The following is a 27,702-nucleotide window of genomic DNA, read 5'->3' as shown; positions in this document are numbered from 1 at the left end:
CCATGGCCTGGGAATTTTACAGTCTCACTTAGAATTTGACATTCATTTCTGGCAAATATTCAAGCATAAAATTAGCTCTGAGTGTTCGCACCAGTAACGGAGAAACACTCGTCTTTGTGGACAGAACCAAAAATACAATGAATCCGATTTGGCTTTCAAATTCGTGAATAAATGTGTATTCACATAACATAATTCACCTATCTGCCCAATTCATTTCATGCAGAGGCCAGCCCCTGCAACACCTTCAACTCCCTAGTGTCCTGATATGGGATTTAAAGTGATAAACTACTGCCACTTAGCTCATTATCAGTCCTCTTAGCTATCCACTACCTCCTTGTGTAGGTACCTTAAACACCACAACACTTCTGAATGGGTGAAAGACGCAAGCTTTCCTCTTAACTGGTGCAAATTCTTTGGCTGCAGTAATAGTAGTCGACTCAAAATGAGTGATGATGTGGAGATGCCTGCATATTCCTGTGGAACCTCCCTGGAACATATCATAATAGTCTGGGAGACCGAAGCAACAGGTGCAAGACTGAATGCAGCTACTGAAATACTGTTGGCTTGATTCTCAGCATTCCAGGCTTTAACAATGTTGTCGGCTAATCTCTGGCTCTTAGTCCAGTGCGTTCAATTGTCGCACTTGTTGGCGGCGTCATAATTGGCAGCAAACGAGATCTTAACTGGGTCACGTCTTCCAGAAGGAATTATCTTCGTGGAGCCACCTGATCCTAGAATGCTGATGTTTCACTTCTCTCTAGCCATCAATGTGGCATTCATCATGGTAGTATGTGAATCCACCTCGGGCGTCTGTCCTCACGGCTGGAAGTATGGTGCTGCTGTAATAACAGGCTGTAGCTCTTCTTTTGGAGCTGGGATCATTTAGACAAACTGGCAGTGCAGTGTGTGCTTCCTAGATAACTTGCCATCTAGCGCAATGCTTTTCATTCTCTCCCACAACTCCTCTTTAGAGGGAAAAGGGAGGATGTACAGCTGGTGAAATATGGACTAATGCATCCTAAGTGATAAGACGTTCACATGGCATGCTCTGGATTTAGTACCATCTGCTGCCTATCAAGTTACAGGACGATTCTCTTGGCCAATATATACTGTTCTGGAGGTTGGTGTAAGCCTTGGCTGCTGATGAGAAAACTATTGTTTGTGTTGTAGCAACTAGCTCCTGGGATCTTCTCTGCCCCACCAAAAAATAAGTGTAGCTCTTCCCCCATTTGATTCTTCTTTGAGATGTTTGCCAGGATATCCTGGGCTTTGATCCAGGGTTTTCGCTCTCTTGGGGCACGGGCAAGTGAGTTCTCTTCCAATCTGCTTCTGTTCCCCTCTGTCAGACAAACAATCTTGTGTCCAACTGCTGTGTGTGTCTCCCGGCACCTGTTTGCTTTTCCCCTGGGCCTCTACATTGCTGAAATAATCCATTGCTCCCTTCCGGTCCCAAAGCTTCCTCATCCAAACTGTGGAGCCTCTTCCAGGTCCTGGGAAGTGGCTGGGGCTGTGTATGTTGGGCAGAGGGACCCAGGTGGCTTGTCCATGATGTATGGATAGAAAACTGGCTAGATGGTCGGGCTCAATGGGTAGTGATCAATGGTTCCATGTCTAGTTGGCAGCCGGTATCAAGTGGAGTGCCCCAAGGGTCGGTGCTGGGGCCGTTTTTATTCAATATCTTCATTAACGATCTGGAGGATGGTGTGGACTGCACCCTTAGCAAGTTTGCAGATGACACTAAACTGGGAGGAGTGGTTGATACGCTGGAGGGTAGGGATAGGATACAGAGGGACCTAGACAAATTAGAGGATTGGGCCAAAAGAAATATGATGAGGTTCAACAAGGACAAGTGCAGAGTCCTGCACTTAGGACGGAAGAATCCCATGCACTGCTACAGACTAGGGACCGAATGGCTGGGCAGCAGTTCTGCAGAAAAGGACCTAGGGGTTACGGTGGACGAAAAGCTGAATGTGAGTCAACAGTGTGCCCTTGTTGCCAAGAAGGCTAATGGCATTTTGAGTTGTATAAGTAGGGGCATTTCCAGCAGATCGAGGGATGTGATCATTCCCCTCTACTCAGCACTGGTGAGGCCTCATTTGGAGTACTGTGTCCAGTTTTGGGCCCCACACTACAAGAAGGATGTGGATAAATTGGAGAGAGTCCAGCGGAGGGCAACAAAAATGATTAGGGGGATGGAACACATGACTTATGAGGAGAGGCTGAGGGAACTGGGATTGTTTAGTCTGCAGAAGAGAAGAATGAGGGGGGATTTGATAGCTGCTTTCAACTACCTGAAAGGAGGTTCCAAAGAGGATGGTTCTCAGTGGTAGAAGATGACAGAACAAGGAGTAATGGTCTCAAGTTGCAGAGGGGGAGGTTTAGGTTGGATATTAGGAAAAACTTTCACTAGTAGGGTGGTGAAGAACTGGAATGGGTTACCTAGGGAGGCGGTGGAATCTCCTTCCTTAGAGGTTTTTAAGGTCAGGCTTGACAAAGCCCTGGCTGGGATGATTTAGTTGGTTTTGGTCCTGCTTTGAGCAGGGGGTTGGACTAGATGACCTCCTGAGGTCCCTTCTGTTATATCCTTGGGGCAGCCGGTGTAGGAAGCAATCACTTGAGGCCAGAGAGTAGACAGCTAACCAAAACCTCCATTTTATTTACAGACACAGAGAGCTCACTCAGCCGGTTGAAACCGGCTGAGCTATCCCTTAATAGTCTAACTCAGTTGCCATAGTAACAAAACCCATGACAACCAAATACACAACATATTCCTCCCCCCCTAATAAGAACATCCCCAAAATAAAACATACACTAAACTAGAGAAGGAGGGTAGACTGCCTCCATTCCCGGCTAAACCCTGGGGATTATTTTGCCCCATAACCGTGGGTTCACCCTAACTAAAGATCCAGCCGATGAGGAGGCCTTCTGTCTCTAGGTGGATTATGGCGAACTTCTGGTGTTGTTGCACCCGAAAGTACTAGGGGCTCAGGGTCCGCAGCACGAATAGGTGAGGAGGTGGTATCAGCTCGTGCTGGGCAAAGGGGTATCTCAGCTGCCGGCGGTAATGGAGGAGAACAGTCAGGAACAGGTGACTCATGATTCGGTGTCTCACCAGGAGGGGTGAAGTCAGACCCCTCAACTGCAGATGCGTCCTGAAGACTGGCATGACCTGGCAACAGCTGATCTACATGTCGCCGCCAGGTAAGATTCTCTGCAGTCCGGACTGTATAGGAAACAGGTCCTGTTTGAGTGATGACTGTGGCCGGGACCCATTTAGCTCTGGAAGTATAATTCCGAGCCAAAACTGGCTGTCCTGGGCTAAAGGTTCGGTCTTTTGCTCTGGGTGCCCGTCTGATGACTTGATATTGCTGCTGATGTTGCACAGTTTGTCTGGGTTCAGAAGGTTTCAGCAGATCAAAGCAAGTGCGCAGCTGTCGTCCCATCATTAGAAAGGCTGGGGAAGCCTGGGTTGTAGCATGAGGTGTGTTTCTATAGGAAAGTAAGAAGGTATCCAGACGCTTTTGAATGGAGTGTTGTCCCTTTGCTGATTTCAAAGCGTTTTTCATTATCTGCACAAATCTTTCAGCTAATCCGTTGGTGGACGGATGATATGGTGCTGACGTGATGTGGTGTATCCCATTTGCCTTCATAAAATTTTGAAACTCCTGAGAAACGAACTGCGGTCCGTTGTCGCTCACAAGTTGTTCTGGCAGACCAAAACGACTAAAGAGTCCTCGTAGTTTTTGAATAGTACTCTCTGCAGTAGTGGACTGTATTATAGAGACTTCTGGCCATTTAGAATGGGCATCTACTGCCACCAAGAACATGCTTCCTTCAAGGGGGCCAGCAAAGTCAACGTGAATACGTTGCCACGGGTTTTCAGGCCAGTTCCATGGGTGTAGGGGTGCCAACTGGGGTGCATTTCTTACACCCTGACATGACATACAAGCTTTTGCCTTCTCTTCAATAGCACTGTCCAATCTAGGCCACCAAAAATAGCTTCGTGCAATTTCCTTCATGCGCACTATTCCACAGTGACCGGAATGTAGCTGTTCTAACATCTGTGATCTCAGGGGTGGTGGAATAATGACACGCCTCCCCCACAACAAACAACCAGATTGGACCAATAACTCCGTCCGCCTGGACATGTAGGGAACAAGGTCGGGTGAGACTGGAGAGGTTTGTCGAGATTTTCCATGCATCACCAGGTCCATAACTTGGGATAATACTGGGTCAACGCGGGTTGCCTTCTTTATCTGAGTAGCAGTGATGGGTGTATTCTCTACCTGTTCAAAGTAGAAGATTTCCTTTTGGGCACTATCTTGATGTTTGACCGGTAAAGGCAACCTTGAGAGGCCATCTGCATTGCCGTGCAGAGTGGATTTCCGATATTTGATTTCATATGTGTGTGCAGAAAGTATCAATGCCCAACGTTGCATACGACTAGCAGCTAATGGGGGAATGCCTGTGTAGGGTCCAAAAATTGATGTCAGAGGTCGATGGTCTGTAAGAAGAGTAAACTTTCGCCCAAACAGGTACTGATGAAACTTCCTAATTCCAAAAACAATTCCTAATGCCTCACGTTCGATTTGGGCGTAGTTAGTTTCTGCTTTGCTTAGAGTGCGTGAAGCAAAAGCAATAGGTCTTTCTTCTCCCGAAGGCATAATGTGTGACATGACCGCTCCCACTCCATAAGGGGAAGCATCGCAGGCCAATTGCAGGGGTAAGGATGGATCAAAGTGCGTTAGAACTTCAGAATTTAACAATGCATCCTTAGCTTTGTTAAATGCAACATCACAGGCTTCAGTCCACTTCCAGGCCTTGTTCTGCCCAAGGAGCTCATGAAGTGGTTTTAGCAGTGTGGCTAACTGTGAGATGAACTTTCCATAATAGTTCAGTAGTCCTAGAAATGAGCGCAGCTGGCTTACATTTCGAGGTGGGGGAGCCTCCACAATAGCTTTAACTTTTGCAGGGGCCTTATGAAGACCTGCAGAATCGATGATGTGTCCCAAATATTCAACAGAGGGCTTGAAGAATTCACACTTGTCTTTGCGAACTCGTAGGCCATACTCTTCCAGTCTTTGTAGGGTAGCCTCTAAATTCTTTAAGTGATCCTCTTCATTTCTTCCAGTGACCAGGATATCATCCAGATAGCACTGAACTCCTGACAAGCCACACAAGATCTGGTCCATAGCCCTCTGGAACAGGGCGGGAGCCGATGTGATTCCGAAGGGTAGGCGACAGTATCGATAAAGCCCCTTATGAGTCACAATAGTCAACAGCTCTTGGGACTTTTCATCGACGTGCATCTGTAAATATGCTCGACTCAGATCAATCTTACTGAACTTTTGTCCCCCAGCCAGGCCTGCGAAGAGGTCATCGATGCGGGGAAGCGGGTATTGCTCTGCACACAACACTGGGTTGACAGTGACTTTAAAATCACCGCAAATCCGGAGAGAGCCATCTTTCTTCACTATTGGAACGATAGGAGTGGCCCATGAGCTATGGGTAACTGGTATTAGGACTCCATTGGTGACCAGGCGCTCCAGGTCTGCTTCAACTTTTGGCCTGATGGCATACGGCACAGTTCGGGCTTTCAGATATTTTGGTGGACTGCCAGGTTTAATGTTCAATGTCACAGTGATTCCCTTCATACTTCCCAAATCATCTCCAAAAACAGCAGCATGTTTCCTTAGTATAGGGGTTAGACTGGTTTCTTCTTTAGTCATCCGGTGCACTTCTGCCCAGTTCAGCTGAATCTTCCCAAGCCAAGACCTACCCATTAAGGCTGGGTAGTTACCTCTCACCACAAACAGTGGCAATTTAGCCGCCGGTCCATTGAGCTCCACCTTAACATCAATAGTGCCCAACATGGGCACAGCTTCACCTGTATACGTCTTCAGAACAGTTTTTGTTGCCTTAAGCGGAAGATGCTGTAGCTTTTCCTTATACACAGTCTCAGGAACCAGCGAGACAGCTGCACCGGTGTCTAGTTCCATGCGTATAGGTTTGCCCTCCAATAAGGGGGTTACCCAGTATTCATGTGAGCCCGCTGCCAAAGACAAAACATGCAGTGGCACTTCCTCTTGTGAGGCGGTGTCACCTTGATCATCCTGGGTCTGCTCTAGGGTATGCAAGGTTCCTCTTTTTGTCGGCCAGACCACAGGCCTCTTTTTCTTTTGTTTACAGGCATACTCAATGTGTCTCTTTTTGCCACAGTGTCAACACACCAGGTCCTTACACCAGCATTCTGATGCCTGGTCTCCTGGCTTACCACAGCGGTAACATTCTTGACTCTGCACAGTTTTGTGGGTCGGTTCTTGTGACACTTTTTGCACCCTAGGGGGTGCACCGATGTATTGTGCCTCCCTTGTAGCCAGTTCCATGGAGACAGCAATATCAACAGCCTTCTGTAATGTAAGCTAAGCCTCTGTCAGTAGGCACTTCCGTATAGCTTCACTGCAGAGGCCACACACTAACCTGTCACGCAGGGCATCATTTAACATCTCTTTAAATTCACTGTGTTCTGCTAGCTTTTTAAAAATGGCTACAAATTGTACAACTGTTTCATCTTCCTTTTGGTCTCTTTTGTGGAACCTATATCTTTCAGCAATTACCAGTGGTTTTGGGGAGAAATGAGACCCCAGGATTTCCACAATGTCACTGTAAGATTTAGTCTCAGGCTTAACAGGGTGTAGTAAGCTGCGTAGCAGGGAGTAGGTTTTAGCCCCTACAACAGTTAAGAATATTGGCACCTTCTTCGCTTCTGTAATGTCATTTGCAATACCAAAAAGCTCAAAACGCTCAGTATACACATGCCACTGCTCTGTATTCTCATCAAAAGGCTCCAGGGGCCTGGTCAGAGTAGCCATGATTTTTAGTTTCACTTTCACAGTCAGTGCAAACAAGCAGCTTTTTTCTTTGTTTGGTCTTTACCTTGACTTCTACTTCCTTCTGTTACTGGAGCAGCACCAGGATCCCACCCTCGTCGCCAGTGTTATATCCTTGGGGCAGCCGGTGTAGGAAGCAATCACTTGAGGCCAGAGAGCAGACAGCTAACCAAAACCTCCATTTTATTTACAGACACAGAGAGCTCACTCAGCCGGTTGAAACCGGCTGAGCTATCCCTTAATAGTCTAACTCAGTTGCCATAGTAACAAAACCCATGACAACCAAATACACAACACCTTCCAACCCTGAGATTCTATGATTCTATGTATTGCTTTGACATCAGGTTTTCTGCAGTCTCTGCCCAACCAGAATCTTCTCTGTGCGTTTCGTGGAAGGAGCTGGGAGACGAGCAGCGTGGAGGCTGACGGACAGGCCAGCGTGCAGCTGTTCAGTGATGGCTGAGCCTCCTCTACTGTTTTCCCCAGAGTATATGGTAATGGAGCTGTGCTGCTTGTAGGAATTTAGATTCACGAAGGGCTTTAGTGCCCAGGAAATCCCTGGGATTCGCACAGCCTGAGTTAGGTGCTCACACTGCCTATCTGGTGAATGGAGGGAGATCGGCACCTCAGAATGGGATTCACGGAAGCCAGGACACGGAGCAGACAGCCGCCTAGGCTAGCCAGTGGGAGATGCCAAAGAGAAGGGTATGGCCTAAGCTCTGGCCCCTCTCAAGAAGTTCAGTGCCTAAATTAAGCTGGAGCTGCCTTCTGCTTGGGATCCTCAGCTGTGAACCCTCTTCCAGCCTCAGGCGCCTAAAGCATTTCTTGTAACCCAGGAGTTAGGGGACTTACCCAGGATGGGGGAGACCCCACGTTTGAGTCCCCTCTCCGAGATGGGATTTGAACTGGGCTCAGGTGAACAGGTGAGGGTCCTACTCACAGAGCTATGGGACAGTTGGATGTGGGGCTTCTTCCGTATCCGTATCTCCTGTTGATGCTGTTCCATTGTGGCTAAACAAATAAATAGCCATTGGAGCCTGGCTCTCCCCCGGGCATGCCTGCCCCACCAGGCAACAGAGTCATTCTCTCGCTGGCCCAATGACTCTTTAATTATCCAGATTATTAACAGCTTCCACGGGAGAGATTTAGCCGCATCTTGCTGTCCAATAGCCCAGTGGTTAGAGCACTCACCCGAGTGGTAGATCCCTGTCAAATCCCTTCTCCTCATCAGGCTGGGGGTCTCCAGCATCCTGGGTGAGTACCCTCACCACTGGGCTAAAGTTATAAGGGGGGTCCCCCCCATCACACTCTGGTTTTGTGTGGAGCCAGATGTGCATGTGGCGTTCGGCAGCAACTGAGCGGGAGTTCTGGGAAAACCAGTGGCACTTGAATCTGGGACTTAGGCACCTAACTACTGCTTTAGGCACCTAAGCCCCTTTGTGAATCTAGCCCTCACCGTCCCTGGGCTACACGCTGCGGCCAATGGAAGCATCACGCTTACAACAGCAATCGAATCCAGATCTTCTTCAAAAAGCATGTGCTGCTGCCACAGGAGCTCAAGGGAATAGCCCTTAGCCGTGCAGGGCCAGAGACACACAGCGAAACAGCTCTGATTCCCTTCAGTAGAGGGCAGTGGCCTGCCAAGTCATTACAACGCTGGGCATTTCTGCAGTGCAGATCAAGGATTAAGTCATTGGATCGGGGCCTATCCCAGCTGGATCCCGGTCATGACTGACGGCACAGTCTCGGGACAGTGCCAGATCTCTCAGTTCATGCATCTTTAGCATTACGTACGGTAGGGAATCTGGCCAGTACTGATCAGTGTCGTAATGACTAAAGCCTGTGCCGTTGTAAACACCAAGCCCTTTAGGGGAAGGTTTGGCTGTAAACCCTTGCTAGTGCTCAGACTGAAAGGGAGGAATGTGGAACAGAGAACTGGGAGTCTGGACTCCCAGCTCCACCTCTGACTAGCTGATTGACCTTGGGAAACTTCTATACTGAAGTTTCCTTCTCTGTATAGTGGTTTTCCTTTCCCAGCACCTTCCATCCCCAGTCATGGGCCAGGAACCCGTTGGTCTGGGTTCTGTACAAGCCCAGAACAAAAAGATGGTCCCTCCCATTCTATGTGATACACACCCCTCTTGTGCGTGGATGTAGGCAGCACTTCATTTCCATTCTGCGGATCTAGCTGGTGTCAGTCCCTACGCACACATTTCCCAGCCCCCGTGCTCCCGATTCCCCTACGGATGACCCACGGACCGGGATGTTTCGATGTATGGCTCCTTTAACAGCAATCCTGATTGGGTACCGCTCGCGTTCCCCTTCCTGCACAGATGGGCCCTAGATTTACTGTGCTGTTCTCTCAGTTCACATCTGTGCTGAGCTGAAACCTGAGAGTGCCGGGCCCGTCTCCTAAGCTTGTTTTGGCTATCTCGGAGGCTGGGTTGCTGCTGGCCTCCTGCTTCCACCCAGGTGACATTTGTCACGCAAATGTGCCATTTATCCATGCTAGTTTGATTCTTCCTCATCAGCTCGTCCCCATCTCAGGCAAGCGGGCCAATTTTTGCTAGCACGTTAAATTAAGCATCCCTTCTCCCGGACACACTTTGCTCCCTGTTTAGTTCCGGCGTAGGGCGTTTATGTCTAATGCCGATGGGTTGTCAGGAGCGTGGTAGCTTGAGGCATGCATTTTGGTTTTTATTTTAGCATCAGTGCGTGGCTTTTCAAAGTGGCTGGTGGCAAGCCCAGGGGCCGACAGCCGTTCTCTAGCCACAGAGCAGGTAGAGCGTGGGCATTGGCAGGACACTGAAAATGGGCCTTTTCCCAGCTGTATTGGAACCACCTTCAGGGGAGGTATCTGCATAGCCCAAGTGGCCTTGGCCCGTCTTTTGATAGCAATTGCGATGTGGACACGCCCACTAGGAACTGGAGTCGGGGAAGTCATCTCATTCCACTTGCAGCGTATTCGGCAGATCAGATGGAACATGCTCATTCTGCAGGCGCATGGACAGATGAGAAAACCCATCCACATAGGGAACCCCCAAGCTCGACCCGGGGTCCTTCATCTTCAGAGCCCACAGGCCCCCTCCCCTTGAGCTGAAGGAGATCGCTCTTAGCTGACTGTAGGAGCGGGGCCTTTTAGTCTCTGTAGGCCCAGTTGCTAAAGGTCCGCTCCAAAAACACCCACGCATCCAGAACCTTACCCTGAAACTCGCCCACCAGCAGCCTAGAAGGGGCAGGTCCCGTGTCCGAGCCATCCAATCAGTTGTCGCCGTTCTGATGCCAGTGTCACCTTTCTGCCATGTAGTAGCAGGTGTCTCTGGCCTTGCAGCTGGTGGAGGAGAAATCAGTGACGTGGAGTCTGGATGTGTGTATATAGACATAACTTGTATGTGTGTGAATAAAGCACCAGTCCTGGAATGAGGTGGTCAACCAGCATGCAGGGCAGACCCTGCTGCCAGGAATCTCTGCGCCAGGGCCCACTTCCCAGGGAGCAGCTGTGGCTCAGGGTGCAGCGAGTGAACTGTCCTGCTGTTCACACAGCTTCTCCTCTCCCCAAACTGCCTCTATGCCAAAACCTTGCAAAAGTCAGAGCTACCACAGCACGTCTTCCCAAGAGTCAAAACTTGCTCGTAGACCAAGAAAATGACCTTGGAACAGCGTCAGCACTGCCTGCTGTAACAACACGCTGTGACTAGTTGCTATTTAGTGGGCCTAAATCTAACCCCAGCCCCCACTCTGGCCTCGATGTCCAGTGCTTCATTTTAAATGGGACGGGGTTTCCCTTTTCTGTTCAGGGTTTCAGGTACAGAGACCTTGGCCTGCTTAGTCCCAGGACAAACAATCGCCGTTAAAAATCTCTTCAACCTTTCATTAAAGAAGAAGGAAAAGGAGGAAGAGTTAAAGCATTTGCCATGTCCTGTATTCAGCAAGGCGCTCTGTTTAACAATATCCCTTATTCCCTCGACAGCCATCCTGTCGGGGGGCAAAAGAAAAGAGGGGAGTTGAGACAGTCTGGAGCTGTTCTCGAAGTCCAGTCCTGCTTCCGTGAAGACAAAGCAAGACACACGCACAAAAGGGGACAGATAAGGGCAGTGAAGATAGAAACTGCCGCTGCTGGCGCTGGGGCTGCCTCTCAGGGGGGGGAGAGGAGGGCAGGGTTCGGAGGCTGCCCGCGGAAGCTTTGAGCTCGCTCACTAAAGGGAGCAATGCAGATGTGGTGGCGTGGGCTCGCCACCAGCGTACAGTCCTGCCCGGGACGCTAGGTGTGTACTCAGCTGGCCCGCCTGTGCTGCCACGGCTACCCTGCTATTTGTAGTCAGCTAGCGCAGCCTCCCTGGGTTGTCCTGACTGGATTTATGGCTCAGTGCAGCAATCTATAACCCACTCACCCTCCTTTGTCCTACCACTGCAGTGGTGTTAACTGCTCCTTTCACCTTGATTAGTCTCTTACAACATGTCCACTCCTTATGCTAAACAATCTGTTCCAAACTTCCACCTTGTAGTTAGCTGTGCCACTCTGAGCATCAGACCTATCGCGATATAACTACATTGCTCAGGGGTGTGATAATCCACCCCCCAGGAGCGACGTAGTTATACCAAGTCCAGCCGAACGCCCCTGTGTAGACAGCGCCAGGTCTTAGCTACTGCCGCTCAGGGAGGTGGAATAATTACGCTGATGGGAGAAGCTCTGCCGTTGCTATAGGAACATCTTCACTTCAGTGCGACAGCGTTTTAAGGGTAGACCTGCCCTACTTTTTCTAGCCCTGGAGATGAGCTCTGTGTAAGCTCAAAAGCTTGTCTCTCTCCCCAGCAGAAGTTGGCCTGATAAGAGAGGGTACCTCGCCCACCTTGTCTCACCCGTGCCCTTTAACAGTTACTCTTGCAGCCTCTGTAGTGCAGTCAGGGGCGGCTCCAGGCCCCAGCACGCCAAGCGCCCTCCCGCAGGCGTCCACCGAAGCCGCGGGACCAGCGGACCCTCCGCAGGCAAGCCACCGAAGGCAACCTGCCTGCCGTGCTTGGGGCGGCAAAATGCCTGGCCCTTTAGCTGGAGCCTCTCTGCCAGAGCATCACTGTGGGAAGACATTAAACCTTTTAAAAAGGAATAAATAAATGGCGGAAATGTGCTGCCATCCCCGGGGCTGGGAGTGAGAGCTGCTGTGTCTGCTGCATTCTTCCAAAGCACTGCCAGCACTGGAGAGCGGATACCACAGCGGGCAGCAGGGCCTGCTAGGGAAGCAGTATCCCCTGTGCTATAAATAAAAGCTAATTCTGTAGTTCTCGACACTGGGCTTCTCTCTCTCCACCTGTGCAGGGGGATATTTGAAGCTGCCGTTGCAGATCTCAGTTTTCTTGCTGCTGGGTGTCTTTGGCAGTGCATCTGCTGCATGCCTGCTCAGCTGTGCGTGGTTCAGCCGAGCGTGGTCTGCACGCCTGCTCTGTGAAACTCCAACGACTTGGTGCTGTTTTGAGGTTGCGGACCACCGCCGGGTCGTTCTGTCCTGTCGTCCTGCAGGTTTGCCTCATCCAAAGCCATAACTGTTTTTTGGACGGTGTTGCTCAAATCTGGAGGTCGTGCCAATGTCAGCTAGGAGAGCCTGGGTTCTCCTAGACCTCTCGCCTTCGGTCAGGCGGGTGGTAGAGGATGAGGAGAGGGAAGGAGCCGAGCAGGGCAGGGAAAGATAGCCAAGGGACGTCGGAAATGGAATGAGCGCTGCCAGCCCCAAGTCAGGAGATTTTAAAAACCTCCTGGTTTTTTTAGCCCTTAGGCGTCACATTTTGAAGCTGTTCTCTGGAGCCACGCAGGGTAGATTTTAGTTATTTATTAAATGAAAGCTGAAATTTCCCCATCTTCGCCTGTCTCCAGCAGGGGGCTTTCAGCAGCGGAACACCAAATATCGCGAGATTCGTGATAAAATCACGGGATTGTCAAGACTGGGTCTGCAGCATCCAAAAGGGATTGGAGTGGGAGGGGAGAGGTGACCCTTTCCCTGTCCATTTGGGGCTTAGAAAATCAACTCCTTGTGAAAGCAGAGTGGAAATGCTGGAGGAAACCATCTGCCTGTAAAATTCCAAACCACTCTTCCTGCTGCTGGCTCTGTTCTGTATCTCGATGCATTTTGTCTTTCGCAATACTCTTGGTATGTTTCACTTGGTTTAATTTCTCTGAGACCTTTCCTCTTGGCTTTCTTCTCCTCCTGCTAAAACTCTCTGTCTAAGGCACTTTGCTCACCTATCCTGTCTCTATTTGCCTGCCCTCTATATGCCTTTTTGTCTCCCCCTGCTCTTCTCCTTCCCAGCATCCGCTCAGGGCAGAGTGCAGTGCAGGGCCGGCTCCAGGCACCAGTGAAGGAAGCAGGTGCCTGGGGCGGCCAATAGAAAGGGGCGGCACTCCGTCCGTTATCGGGGCAGCACGTCCAGCACTTCAGCGCTCCGTTCTAGTCTTCGGCGGAAATTTGGCGGTGGGTCCTTCACTCCGTCTCTTCCTGTTCGGCGGCACTTCTGCGGCAGCTCCATCTTTGGGGCGGCAAAAAAGGTGGAGCCAGCCCTGGTGCAGTGTGAACGTAGGAGGAATGCTGGGGTGTGAATGACGGAGATCAGACTGGCACAGATGAGACAAACTCAGCTGGTGTGGCGCTTTGAGGGGACGGGCAGGGGATCGGGGAAGGTGAACTACGGCGGTGAAAAGACACGGGGGACAATAGTGAGTTGTGCTGAGATTCCCACTCCATGGCACCAGCTGCAGAAGTACTGCAGGTATGGAGAGGTTCTGTCCACGTGCTGGACATGGCTTTGGGCATGGCTACACCTGCAGATGTAGAGCGCTGTGAGGTGAACCCACCTTCGTACAGCGCAGTAGAGAAAGCGCTGCAGTCTGTCCACACTGACAGCTTCAAGCGCACTGGCGTGGCCACGTTTGCAGCACTTGCAGCGGCATTGGGAGCGGTGCATTATGGGCAGCTATCCCAGCATGCAAGTGACTGCAACGTGCTTTTCAAATGGGGGCAGTGGGGTGGAGTGTGACAGGGAGTGTGTTGTGTGTATGTAGGGGGAGAGAGAGTGGGTTTTTGGGGTGCTGAGAGTGTGTCAGCATGCTGTCTTGTAAGTTCAGATCCCCCCCTCCCTGGCTCTCTCTCACTCACTCAAAGCCAACAGTAAATGTTTGCTTTTCTCGGAGCTGATAAGCAGCCGCTTCTCCAAACGGAGCTTTGAAAGGGCATTTTCCCATTCCTGCAGCCGATTTCACAACAATGACAAGAGGGGCCACTTGACTTAAGGGGATTATGGAACGTTTCCGGAGGCCGATCACAGCGCAGTAATGCAACACCTCGTTCACACTGGCACCGCGGCGCTCCAGCAGGGGCGCAGCAAACATTATTCCACTCGCCGAGGTGGAGAACCAGCAGCGCTGTAGCTGCGGCGTCAGAGTGCTGTACGTGCCTTGCCGGTGTGGACGGGGAGTGAGCTAGGGCGCCCGGGGCTGCTTTATTGCGCTGTAACTCACAAGTGTAGCCAAGGCCTTTGGCTCCTGATCTGACCGCATCAGTCAACCCTCTTCGGTGCAGCGAACAAGCTGGGACAGACAGTAGGCGGGAAGGAAACTAGGATAAACCTACCGGAGGTGCTGTTTCGGTTTTTTTAATCTCCCCTGCGTGGGGAGGGGGGAGGAGCTGTGCTGAAGGGGTTAGAGGAAGTGCCTTCACACTCTGTGCAGAACCCCCTAAGGAATCGCCTGGTTAATTTTTGGAGGTTCCTCTTACAAACGAGCCATCACACCAGAGTCTCGGCCACACATGGGGTCTTTAAAAGCCAGGCTGTGGTAGCCTCAGTGCCCTGGCCTTTTTGTGGAACAAAAAATTCCAAGTTTGTCAATGTCAGAATGTCAATTTGAACTGAAATGTTTTGGTTTGAATCGACACTTGGACCTGGAATGTTTCATTTTGCTTCACAATGTTAACACGAGAAACTTAATTGAAATTGACATTTTTTTTCCTATGGAAAACTTCAGTTAACTCATTTTCCCTCAATTATTTTTTATTCTGGTTGCTGGGCACTGTTTAGCGAGCTGCTGTGCTCCACCCTAGAGGAGGCTGCATTACAGGTGTGACAGACATCCTTCCTCTAAAGTTTCCCTGAAATCCTTTGGGAGGAAAAGTGCTCAAAATTGCAAGCTGTTGTTACTGGATTACTCCTTAGCCTGCTCACGGTGCAATTTGTGGGAAACTGTCCTATGTGCTATAATCATGGCAGCCTTCCCCCAGGGTGAGAGAGGTGGTGTTAAGAGACCAGAAAGGTCTTATTTTGCACTGTGCACCCTCCTCCAGTTCTGGCTGAGGAACCAGGAATGCTACGGCTTTGTCTCCCCAGAGCTTTTGGGGTGTCAAAGTTAGACTCAGGACTCACAGTTTGTCAGACCACTCTGTTTTATTAGCACAGTGCTCTGCTAATAACACCCAGATAATGTGAGCACCATGCAAGACACAAACTATCTTATTTATACAGATAAAAGGGTGAGAACTTATCAAGATAACAAAGGAAGCAGAATCAGATAAAAGAACAGGAGTACTTGTGGCACCTTAAAGACTAACAAATTTATTTTAGCATGAGCTTTCGTGAGCTGCATCTCACTTCTTCGGATGCAACTTCAGATAAGTTTACCTGGGCTAGGCATGCATATCTTATTTCCTTACTAACTAATTATTACCCATCTTCTGTTAATGTTTCGCCATTAGCACCATTGTTTATGCTTAATGTTTCTTTTCCTGGCACTTGTATTTCAACATTTCTTATTTCTGCTTAAAGGTACATACAACATTTCTTTAATCCATTCTTATTTTTACAATATAATTCATTCTACTTTCACAGGGGGAAAATCTCCCACCATTGCTGTAGCATCAATGCAGCGCTACTGGGGAGAACAATACGGGGAGCTGTAGAGTAGACAGACAACTAGTGACTGCTGGCATTCCAAACCTTGTGTGATTTAGACCTGATCGGAGCAGAGTTCAATGATACAGTGAGCGTTAAAGTGTGGCTCTGCTAAAAATGGCATTGTGGCTTTTGTAGCGGTGGTGTCTCCAGATTCAGCTGTGCTCAGTTTACAAGTGAAGAACTTTCCACTGTCAGTCCGGCAGTGCCCTCAGGGACACCCATGCAGCCCTCTTTCTTTCCTTATGTTGACTTCAGTGATTCTGGTGCCACCCTTGATGCCTTCAGTGGGTTTTCATGGGTGTGATGGGTCGGAACTCTTCTGATAATGTTCAAGAAGGAGCAGATTCTGGCTTCTGCACCCTGGAGCTGTGGGTAGTCTATGCTGGAGGTGTTATTTCTAGCTTGGGTAGACATACCCACATTAGTGAGCTAAAAACTGTGGTGGGACATGTGTCATAGAATCATAGAATCTCAGGGTTGAAAGGGACCTCAGGAGGTCATCTAGTCCAACCCCCTGCTCAAAGCAGGACCAATCCCCAACTATTATTTTTTTTTGCCCCAGATCCCTAAATGGCCTCCTCAAGGACTGAACTCACAACCCTGAACTCAAACCACTGAGCTATCCCTCCCACCCCTGCTAGATGCTCTGAGTACAATCCCATATGAAACCCCATGGGTATACTCGGGACAGCTAGCCCTTCCACAACCCATGCAGCTGCAGCTACATGGCTATTTGTAGCCCGCTAGCTCGATCAGAGTGTTCCCGAACTGGAAATTATATCCCGCTCCAGTGTAGACATGCCATCTGTCTGCTCTGCAGGGCTAATTGGAGTAGCGAATATTAAACCTTCACTTCAGTGTCTAGTGCACGCAGGGCACAGATCTGCTGAATTGGAAGGTGCCATTTGTTCTTAGAGTAAATAGAAATGAGGTCTGAGTCTGTCATATGCCAACCCTCCCTCCTCCCCCCATCACTCTTGCTGTGTAAAAGGGCTTTAAGGGAGCCACATTACAGTTAGGCCCACTGGAACTGCCAGAATGGGAGTAGAGGGGGCATAGACCTGGTCTACCCTAGAAAAGATGTGCTGGCGTAACTATCCTGGTATCAGGGGTGGCTCCAGGCACCAGCGCGTGCCTGGGGCGGCAAGCCACGGAGGGCGGCCTGCTGGTTGCTGTGAGGGAGGCAGTCAGGCTTCCTTTGGTGGCGTTTCTGCGGGAGGTCCGCCGGTCCCACGGTTTCGGCAGCGGGTACGCTGAAGGCGCAGGACCGGCGGACCTCCCGCAGGCATGCCGCCGAATCCGCGTTACCAGCGGACCTCCCGCAGGTTCCGTGCCGCCAAAAGCCACCTGACTGCCGTGCTTGGGGCGGCAAAATACATAGAGCCGCCCCTGCCTGGTATAAGCTATACTGGCAAATCCTCCTAGTGGAGACGCCGTTGAGACAGGCAGAAGAGAGCTTATGCCAGAATGGCTTAGACCAGTTTTCCAAATGCGATATGCTGTAGTGGCAACGGTCAACGGCGGGGCCTTTGCTGGTATAGAAATGTTATTAAAGAAATCACCCGCTCCCCAGCATTATTACGGCAGAAGTGTGAAGTGTGCGCCACAGGGGCCCTGGTGTAACTCAGCATTCAGGTCACTAAGGTTTTCTAGGTAGCATTTCAGATCTAAAAAAGGTCTAATCTGGGTGGCCAGTAAGAACTACCCGACTGCTCTGGCTGCCACGCGCCATTCCGTGGTTGTACAAATATAAGATCCCTTTAAATAAGCTGGCCTCACCCCCTGATAACACTTAACACCTTTGCGAAGGGCGTGAATAGGTCCGAACACTGTAGGCTTAGGTCTGTGCTTCCGAAATCTGTTTTGGATGGCAGCTTTGCCAGGGATTGCTTGGATTCAGCCATCTGCTGTCTGGGTATTTAGCACCAATAAACTGAATTTGGTTTGCGGGTAAAATACTTCCCCGTCTGCTTCCTTGAAAAGATCTGAAAGCGCTTCATAAGCGAGCACAAATTAAGCTGCTCTGTAGCTATGTGTGGAAGGCAAATATCTGTGTGGAGAAACTGAGGCGCGGAGGGAGCTGGGACCTGTCTTAGGGGTGTCTCCAGTCTATTGGCCTGCTCTACCCCTGTCTCTCACAAATCACTCCACTGCGTTGTACAGCCCTTGTCACCATTTCACTTGCTGACTTCCCAAGTGCTAGCACCACAACAGAATTAATGCGGTGACATGCAGAAAGCGTGCTGTGATTTCATTGCGAGAGCTCTCATGCACGTAATCAGCAGGTGTTACCCTCTGTCTCTTATTTCACATAAATGAGATTAAACAATTTAACAGCCTATGCAGAGGGTTTCCAGGGGGTGAGGAGGAGCCTGGAGATTGAGACACATACGTATCTGTAAGTGTTAATGCTTTGACACATAGGTGTTATCTAATTGGGGTGGGGGTGGGTATTCCACCAGCGAGAATGGGAAAACACCATGAAGACTCTAGGGCCTAGAAATCTAGCATACGCTTTTATGTACACTTAGGCAGGAAACTGTTATTGTCCTGCAGCATTTGATATTTTGAAACGTTTCCTGTTTTGCATCAGGAGAGAGAGAGAGAGAAAGAGCAAGAGAAAGAGAGAGACTGATTCACCCCCAGAAAACCTAGTGGTTGGGCTACTCACATGCTACATAGGAGACCTAGGTTAGATCCTTGCTCCAAATTGGGCAAAATAGGGATCTGAACCTGGATTTCCCCTGTGAATGCCCAAACCACCAGTCTATTGGCTAGTCTGAGGTGGTCTCTCCTTGGTTTAGACTTTAATTCCTTACTGGATTTGAGAAACCTCCCTGAAGAAAGTGTCAACGCTGCAAAAAGTTCTGTTTTCAACGAATCAGCCGTTTTCTGACGGACTGTTTTGTTGAGAAATTCCCAATCCTCATCCTAGTAGTATTTTACATAATCTTTACTGTATTTATCTTCACAACATCCCTGTGAGGTAGGGCCGTGCTGTTGTCCCTATTGTACAGATGGGGAACTGAGGCACAGAGAGACTCAGTGACTTGTCTAAAGTCACCCAGGGGGTCAGTGACAGAACAAGGAATTGAACCTGCATCTTCCAATTTGTAGGCTAGTGCCCTAGCCAGTGGAACAGCGTCCCTTCTCTGAATGCCACCATGGGAACAGCATGGTGCTGCTTTTTAAAGGGAACTTTTGGGGGGGTAAAAAATGGAATGTCTGAAAGCCAAAAAAATTCTCAATTTTCATCCCAAACCCCAAATATTTAGTTTCTGTAATACTGCTGTGGTGCCTCATGGGAGTTGTAGTTCAGATGCCTCATGCTTCCGTTCTCCTCTGTGGGCCAGGCTCCCCAGCTGGACTTTTTTTCCCAAATGTATCCTCAAATGTATTAATACACTTTAAAATCTCATGATTTTTAAGCCAATGCCAAGGTTTGTGTGGGAGGACCCTTGACTCATGCTTTATGAACGCGTAGGGCTGGCAGTACGGTCATGTGGGGCCTGACCCAAGCAGTACGGAGTCTCTGAGCTCTCTTGGCTCCCTCTGAGTGTAGTGAGATCCCCTTCCCTGTGCCCTGCCTACTCAGCCTGACAAATGGACCATGGGGCTTCCTGCCTGCAGCGCACCTGGGAGGAGCTAAGGGTCCAGCAGCCTCGGTGTACAGCTGCTCCCTCCAGCTCCATGGCGCGCAAGGCCAGAATGTTGCTGGCGCCTGCCCAGCTCTTCGTGCTCTCCCGCTGGTGTCGGTCTCGTTCACAATGTCGGTGGGGCTCTGGCACCAGGCTCAGTACCTGCTGTGGCAGGAGAGGAAGGGAGGTCATGGGGGGAGGGGTCGTGGGCCGCGGTTGCTGGCAGTGGCACATCCACTCCCTCACACCCTCATTAAGACCTGCTGGTGAAGCCCACAGATGAGACCCCACCTGAGCCCTAGTCCCTGGAGACTAGGGTAGTCTCTGACCCCTACTGCAGGCTAGGGGTTCAATCTAGCTCAGGCTAGTAGTGAGCAGATGCCCTCAAGCGTCTCATAGCTGTGATGTGACAGGACTCTGGCTCCCCGAGGACAGGTATCTGTGGCACTAATGGGGTCCTCTCAGCAAGGAGACCAAGAGGGAAGTGGCACCTGAATCCCCTCTCCCCCTACAGACAGTCCCTCCAGGGCAATGACTTATGGCACTAGGGAGCAGTGAGTGGGGGAAGTGAGCCGTGTTGTGCCTGTTCTCTGGATGCAAGGGGGCCTCAGTCCCTGCAGGTGAAAATACCCTCTGAGCCCGCTTGCCTTCTGTTCATTCCGCTTTCCAGGCAGTAGCTGGTGGAAGTGCTACCTAGTGGCTAGAGCAAGGGGGATTGGGAGCCAGAGATCCTGCCACTGCTCTGCCGTGTGACCTTGGGCCAGTTGCTTTCCCAATGTAGAGATCACTGGAAAGGCGGTGTTGTATTGGAGGACAAAGAAGTCTTGTTGGTGGGGGAAGAGAACTCAATAAATGGTCCCTCTGGTTCAGGGGGCACAAGGCAACAGAAACCCCAGGTTAGGTTCTCCTCTCCTGTGTTGCTAGGCCAGGAAGCAGCCCCCTCCTCCCCCACTGGCTTCCCCATTTTGGTCAGTCTCTGTTTCACTTCTCATTCCACCAAGTGCTAGACTGCGAAGGCCCCTGCATGATTCTAATCTGTGCAGGCTTCTCCCCCCACCCCCACTTTCCCTCAAGAAGATTTATCATCTTCATCAGAGTTCATTGTGTGCGGCTGGCAAATCCCATCCCTGGAGCAGGGAGCAGAGCCCTTTAGATCACCTGCGCCTTCCTTTGGAGCTGTGAAGTGGCCTTGCTTGCACGGAGGTCAGCGGGCTGATTAGAAACAAACACTGGGAGGGTGGGGGAGAGCTGTAAAAGCATCCCTTGTTGTTTTATCTCTGCTAAGGTGAAGGGTGTGAAACGAGGTTGTTTTGGCTGTGTTGACTGCAGGGTAAGAGCTTCCTATGGGTTAGGCTGCAGGGTCCACTAGATCCTTAAGAGAACCACAAAGAACAAGAGTGCCTCCTGCAGGATGAATTTGGGAAAACACGCCAGGCGTGGGGAGAAAGGTGCAGGTGGTAGGGGAGTGTGCAGCATCTTCTCCTGCCACCTCCAGTTGCACAGCAGCTTCGCGCACTGGAGACCTGGTAAGACTGTGCAATATCACAAATGCCCCTTCTCCCATTATTTGCCCAACCTACTTCTCCCAACACTCCCATCTCCCCCCTCCCCTGAATCTTTTTATGCCACATCCCAGCATGGGTGGTGTTGGTGCAAATGTCTCTTGCGGGGCACCCAGAGTTTACAGGCTGTTAATCAGATTTCTGTATTCTGGAGAAACTTATCGACTGGGGTTACGGCTACCGCAGGCTGCTTCTTAGTTCCTCTAAGTGAATTTTGTGCTGGCCACAGTGTGCGGGCTCAGAAGCCCTGGTTGTAGCATGATGAGTGGAACTGTGAAGAGAGAAGGTCAGGTTTTGGGAGAGCTTCTGCGTGTTGGCCTCTTGGCATGCATAATAAAGATCTCTCTCCTACGACTCTGCCTGCCAGCTTCCATCATTCATTGCTAAAGAAGCACTGAAGATCCAAAGTCCTCTGTGTAGCCAGGGGCAGGGGCGGCTCTAGACATTTCGCCGCCCCAAGAACAGCGACATGCCGCGGGGGGCGCTCTGCCGGTCGCCGGGAGGGCAGCAGGCGGCTCCGGTGGACCTCCCGCAGGCGTGTCTGCGGAGGGTCCGCTGGTCCCGCGGTCCACCTGCAGGAGGTCCACCGGAGCCAGGGGACCAGCGGACCCTCCGTAGGCACGCCTGCGGGAGGACCACCAGAGCTGCCTGCCGCCCTCCCGGCGACCGGCAGAGCGCCCCCCGTGGCATGCCGCCCCAAGCACGCGCTTGGCGTGCTGGGGCCTGGAGCCACCCCTGGCCAGGGGAGTTGTACAACTCAGGCAGTGGCAGGACAAGCTTCCCCGCCGACTGCAGTGCACCTCACCCACTTCTGCAGCTCCACATGGAGCCCTCCGACCTGGGGGAGTGAGATGGGGAGTTTACTCCTCATAACTTGGCCTCACTGTTGAGCCTGCCAGCTAGGGTGTGGATTCCTGGCCATTAGGTGGCAGAGCTGCTCAGATATTTTTCAACATAATGCTGCCTCTTTCCGGAGAAAGGAATTGTTCTGTTTTTTCCCTGAAAAACATAGCTAGATATTTAAAAAAAAACAAACCCTGAAAAGTGTGTGTATTCTTCTCTCTTTTCTCCATTTTGCCAATGCAAAAGATGGGGAGAAAAGGGTGAGACTGGGAAGAGGGGAAGGAACCCATAAAGCTAAAACCGGAAATGTTCATGGTTTGGTTTTTCAGCGGAAAATGAAAACTTGTTTGCAGAAATTGAGAAGAAACAGCTGCCAAAAAAAAAAATCATATTTTTCCCCAGCTCTCCTAGGGAGCCCTCCTTAGCTCAATTGACATAGACACCTCCAACAGCCCATCAGATGGTGGGAATCTTCGTTCACCTCTAAAATATTATGGGTATAAACTCCTTAGCGCATAGTCTCCAGCCACTGTTACCCGTGCTCCAAATTAGAGGCTTTTAATCCCTAATGTGCAAACTCCTTGTTGTCCCTGAGCTCTGTGTCTCAGACCCCCAGCCAGGGGCGGCTCAAGGCACCAGCAAAACAAGCTGGTGCCTAGGGCGGCAAAATGTAGGGGGCGTTCCCTGCCGCCGGGGGTGGGGGGGCGGCAGGCTGGGCCGGCGGACCTGCCGCAGTTATGCCTGCGGGAGGTCCACCGGAGCCCGGGGACGCCCGGACCTGCCGCCGGCATGACTGCGGAGGGGGCGCTCGTCCCGCGGCTCGGCTGGACCTCCCGCAGGCATGACTGCGGCAGCTCAACCGGAGCCGCCGGACCAGCGAACCGCCCGCAGCTGCGGGAGGTCCAGCCGAGCCGCGCGACCAGCAGACCCTCCGCAGTCATGCCCGCGGGAGGTCCGCTGCTCCCGCAGCTCCGGGGCGCCTCCCGCGCATGACTGCTTGGGGCGGCCAAAAACGTAGAGCCGCCCCTGCCCCCAGCTGATGTAAGCTGGTCTAACTCGGCTGAATTACGGAAGAGGGAAGTCGGTCCAATGGCTAAGGTCCTAACTCATCATTCAGGAGACTGGGTTCTGTCACATGGGGAGACTGGGTTCTGTCACATACTCTCGATGTGACCTGGGGAAAGCCACTGAGGGTATGTCTACGCAGCACAGAAAAACCCACGTCTGGCTGATACTAGCTGCCTTGGGTCTGCAGGGCTCGGGCTGCTGGGATGTTTAATTCCTGTGTAGACTCTGGGGCTTGGGTTGGAGCCCGAGCTCTGGGACTCTCCCACTCTGCAGTGTCCTAGAGCCTGGGTGCCCGTCCGAGCCCAGGAGACTACACAGCAATGAAACAGCCCCGCCGCAAGCCTGAGTTGGCTAGCGCCGGCCAGCCCCACGGTTGTCTAGCTGCTGCCTTAGTCATTCCATGCCTGAGTTCTCCAGCTGTAAAAAGGGGTTAATAGCCAGGACCTACCTCACAGGGGTGTTGTGAGGCTAAATACAGTAAAGATTGCGGGGCACTCAGAGGCTGTGGTAATTAGGGTTGCCAACTTTGTATTTGCAGAAAACCCAACACCCTTGCTGTGCCCCGCCCCTTCTCCGAGGCCCTGCCCTGCTCACTCCATCCCCCTCTCCCCCACCCTCGCTCACTCATTTTCACTGGGGTGCGATAGGGGGTGAGGGCTCCAGTGCAGGTGCAGGCTCTGGGGTGGGGCTGGAAATGAGGAGTTTGGGGTGCAGAAGAGGGCTCCAGGCTGGGGCAGGGGGTTGGGGCATGGGAGGGAGGGATGGGCTCTGGGCTGGGGGTGTGGGCTCCAGGGTGGGGCCAGAAATGAGGGGTTCAGGGTATAAGAGAGGGATCTGGGTTGGGATGCGGGGGGATTGAGGGCTCTGGCTGGGGGTGTGGGCTCTGGGGTAGGGCTGGGGTTTGGAGTGCAGGAGGGAACTCTGGGCTGGAGCAGGGGCTTCAGGTGCTGGGGAGTGAGGGCTCTGGGCTTGGGGTGTGGGCTCTGGGTGGGGCTGTGGTTTGGGGTTTAGGAGGGGGCTGGAGCAGGGGGCTGGGGTGCAGGGTGCAGGCTCTGGGTGGGGCTTCCCTCAGGCGGCTCCCGGGAAGCAGCAACATCTCCCTCCGGCTCCTAAGCGGAGGCACGACCACATGGCTCTGAGCGCTCAGAGCCATGTGGTCGTGCCACCGTTCCTGGCCAATGGGAGCTGCTGAGCTGGCGCAGGGGGCAGTGTGCAGCACTCCCGTGGTTGTCCCTCCGCCTAGGAGCCAGAGGGGGATGCCAGCAGCTTCCCGGGAGTCGCATGGAGCCGGGTAGGGAGCCTGCCTGCGCCATCAACCGGACTTCTAACAGCCCGGTCAGCAGTGCGGACCGCAGCCACCAGGGTCCCTTTTCGACCGGCAACCCTATGGTAATGGGGAGTATGTAAGTACCAAAACTAGCTAGACTTCAGTGCAGCTATTCCTATTTACAGCAGCTGGGCGTCTGCCCTTACATTCTCGCGGTCTGCGAGCAGCATCCCGCAATATACATTTTTTGCTGACTGAAGACTTGGAACGAAGTGCTTAGCCCTTCCTGGTCCTAATCTTGCAGGCCGTGTGTGGTTCCCCGAATCCTGGGGTTCCCTTGGAAGCCCGACAGGCCACAGAGAATGTAGGTACCAGCCAGAAATATGTTCGCTGTCAGCAGTGTCGTGTCTCCTCCAGAGGGAGGATCCAGCCCAGGCCCTGTGGTTACCAGCTGGGTTTTGCATGTAATGCAGTGGACGATAAATGTCTCCGTCCCACAGCTCTCTGTCTGCCCCTTGTCAGAGCGGTGGTGGAGCTGGGTTCCTGGAGCCTGGTAGAACTCTCATCCCCCTTCCTCTGAACCTGCTTTATTTTACTCTCCTCTATATGAAATGCCACCAATCCTTAGTTTGTTTTGGGCCTTGGCCTACAAATCTCTCTCCCTTTTTGAGAGCCAAACTTAACAGCCGAAAGCCCGGGCAGGGACAGTTAAGCTGCTCATAAAACACCTGCTAATTGTGGCAGTTGTAAGGAGATTATTTCCCTCAGCCGCGTTCAGTTCCCTGCCCAGGACTCCAGGCCCCTCTCCCCCTGCCTGGTGGTTACTGCTTGGGAGAGGATCGGGCCTCATCCAGCCGATGGCTGAGGGAAGGTCAGACCCTGCCCGGGACTGGATTCTTCAGCAGTGAGACTTGAGGCTTTGGTGCTTCCATTGAGGCACAATGCCAAAGGTCTGTGCAAGGACTCTCCCCTGGAGAGCTCTCGGTCCCTGGCCTGCCCTGAGCCGGGCACGGTGTGATTTTAGCCCTTGCTGTGAAATGGCTTCAGGCAGCAGGTGGTGAGAGTTGCTGCAGTCAGATGTTGCCAGTCACGCCCGCCCCCCTGCATTCACTAGTGCTGTGCATCTCCCTTGGCTCTGTGCCAGGGCTGCCAATAATGGCTGATTTATCTGTGTGGTTTTTTTTTAATGTGTCTGGATGCCACGGGCCTGCAGAGGGGACATACTGGGGATGTCAAGGCGTAACCCGGAGGTCTAATTCTGGTACTTTCAGTGTCCTGAGCCCCCTTAATTTGTGTCTCGGGCCAGAGACCTGCTGGGGGCAGGTGTAGTAGTAGTAGTATTACTTGTATTGCAACATAGAATCATAGAGTATCAGGGTTGGAAGGGACCTCAGGAGGTCGTCTAGTCCAACCCCCCGTTCAAAGCAGGACCAGTTCCCAACTACATCATCCCAGCCAGGGCTTTGTAATCAGTGGCGAGGAGCCTGAGCCATGGACCAAGCTGCCCTTGTGCTAGGTGCTGAACAAAGCCGGTCCTCAGCTGGGTTGTGTTGGAGTTGGTAGCCCATTGCCCATCCGTGGCCCCCGGCTGCCTCTTTGGAGAGGTTTGTATGTCCCACACGCCCAGGCCCTGGTCCCCCCTCTGCAGGGAGGAGGGAGGGAGTCTGCGGAGCAGTAGAGTTCCTGGGTGACTGCTCCTCTGGGCGCTTGCTGCGTAAAACCGCTCGCTTCACATTATTCCCGTTCTGTGGTTATGTTGTGGGTTTTGGTTTTTCCTCCCTGTCCGTCCCCCTGCCTGCTGTGCCGAGAGGTAGGGGAGAGGGAGGGTTACGCCATTACGGCACTAGTGGGTTCCTCAGCACACGCTTCTTGTTCCTCATTGCGGTTTTCCCTGCCCGCTGACTGTACAGGGACAGTATTAGCCTGTGGCATTGGCTGCTGAGGGAAAGGCCTGTCTTTTGGGGCCTTGAAAACCTAGCTGGGCAAAGCCCTGGAAAATGCCCAGTCCACTATCCAGCATCGGCCCAGAGGGGGCAGGCTGCCTGCCGTCTCTCCAGGCTGTGTGATGGGTGTCTCTCACTTAACAGAGCTGAGTGGTACTAATAGTCAGGCTGATGTTACATCACTGTCTGTCCCCCTGAAGACTAGTTCTCTTGGGACTGCCTGTCCCCCTCAAATGCTTTATGGCAAATGCTGCCAAGGATCTGAAACCCCAGACACCTCCACCCTTCCTTCCCCCAGAGTTCACCTCCTTCCATCATGCATTTTAATCCTGGATGGCTAGAGTTGGGATTACTTTACCCTACAGCCTCCTTGCTGGTCACGACTGTGCCGGTGACCAGCGGCTCAGTACCAGCGCGATAGCCCATGTGGTTCTTCCCAGGCAATGCAGGCTGGCGTTCTCAGAATACGGCTTTGACTGGAGACCCTCAAGGGATACGCTGCTGAATTCAAGCCTTAAGGTGGCATGATGCAGCAATGGAAGAAGACGACTGGGGAGAGCTGGAAGACTGGGCTTCCTTTCCCTGGCTTCCTGTGTCACTTTGAGGCACAGAAGTGAAGGGATTTAGGCCAGATTCCCCATTTTAAAATACGAGGCTCATAGTGCTGCACTAATTTGCAGTGGTGGTTGTAGGACGAAACCAGCTCCTGTTTGTGAGCTGCCTTGAATACTGAGGAGGGAAGGAGCAGTTGGAATGTTCAGTCATGTTTCCTGAACCGCTTTGCTGTGAACATTGGATTGGAAATACAGGGGACGGGGCTATTTGGTGAAATATCTGTATTTCTGCTTCCTGCCCTAGCAGGAAAGGCTTGAGGCATCCAGGTGGGGTTATTTTAAGGCTTCTTTTCACCCTACAGGGCAGGTGGGTGCTGCTCACTCATAAAAGAGGACGGCTTGACACTTGGTCTCACAGAGCATGAAATGGTTCCTAGATAGACTCTGTAAACCAGGACTTTCCCTGGGCGCCAGCACTTGTACCTGCTGTGAGTTGCCAAGTGTAGACCGATCCCATTTCCCACTGCAGACAAAGGCTTTAAACCACCCCCACCCTTCCCCCAGGAAGCAGCAGCTGCATTGTTCCATCTCCAAGTGCAGGCCCGGTGTGTATAAGGGGAATTCAAACTTCATGGGCTAAGTTCAGCCCTGCTTGTAGCTCCATTGACATAAGGGGCTCATGTCAGATGTGGTTTTGACCGGATTCCTCCATGTAGAGCCCCCAGACATGTAAAGCTTTTGATCTAGTTGTGGGGGAGGGGACAGGAAGTATCTGTCATGTGTAGCACCTTCATGAGATCTTAAAATGGCTACAGACATAAATGACCCAAGCCTCCCAATTCTCCACGGGAGGCTTGTGTTATCCCCAGTTTACAAATGAGCAAGTGAGTGAGGTACAGGGACTAAATGCCTAGTCTTGTGCTTCAGCTACTAAGGGCTTGTCTACACTTCAGATGCTGCATTGAAGAAGCTACCTATGCCAGTGGGAGAGGTTCTCCAGTTGGCA

At 51.8% G+C, this 27,702-nt stretch overlaps 1 protein-coding gene across 4 annotated transcripts in view; it reads left to right on the top strand.

The window, feature by feature from the left end:
- Window positions 1–27,702, top strand: part of ST3GAL4 (ST3 beta-galactoside alpha-2,3-sialyltransferase 4) — a 165,052-nt gene that overhangs the window by 23,503 nt on the left and 113,847 nt on the right. The window lies entirely within an intron of this gene.

The sequence above is a fragment of the Mauremys mutica genome, chromosome 22, assembly GCF_020497125.1.
Source record: "Mauremys mutica isolate MM-2020 ecotype Southern chromosome 22, ASM2049712v1, whole genome shotgun sequence".
Taxonomy (NCBI): domain Eukaryota; kingdom Metazoa; phylum Chordata; order Testudines; family Geoemydidae; genus Mauremys; species Mauremys mutica.
The sequence above is the reverse complement of the archived record's forward strand: the minus strand, read 5'-3'. Positions and strand labels throughout refer to the sequence as shown.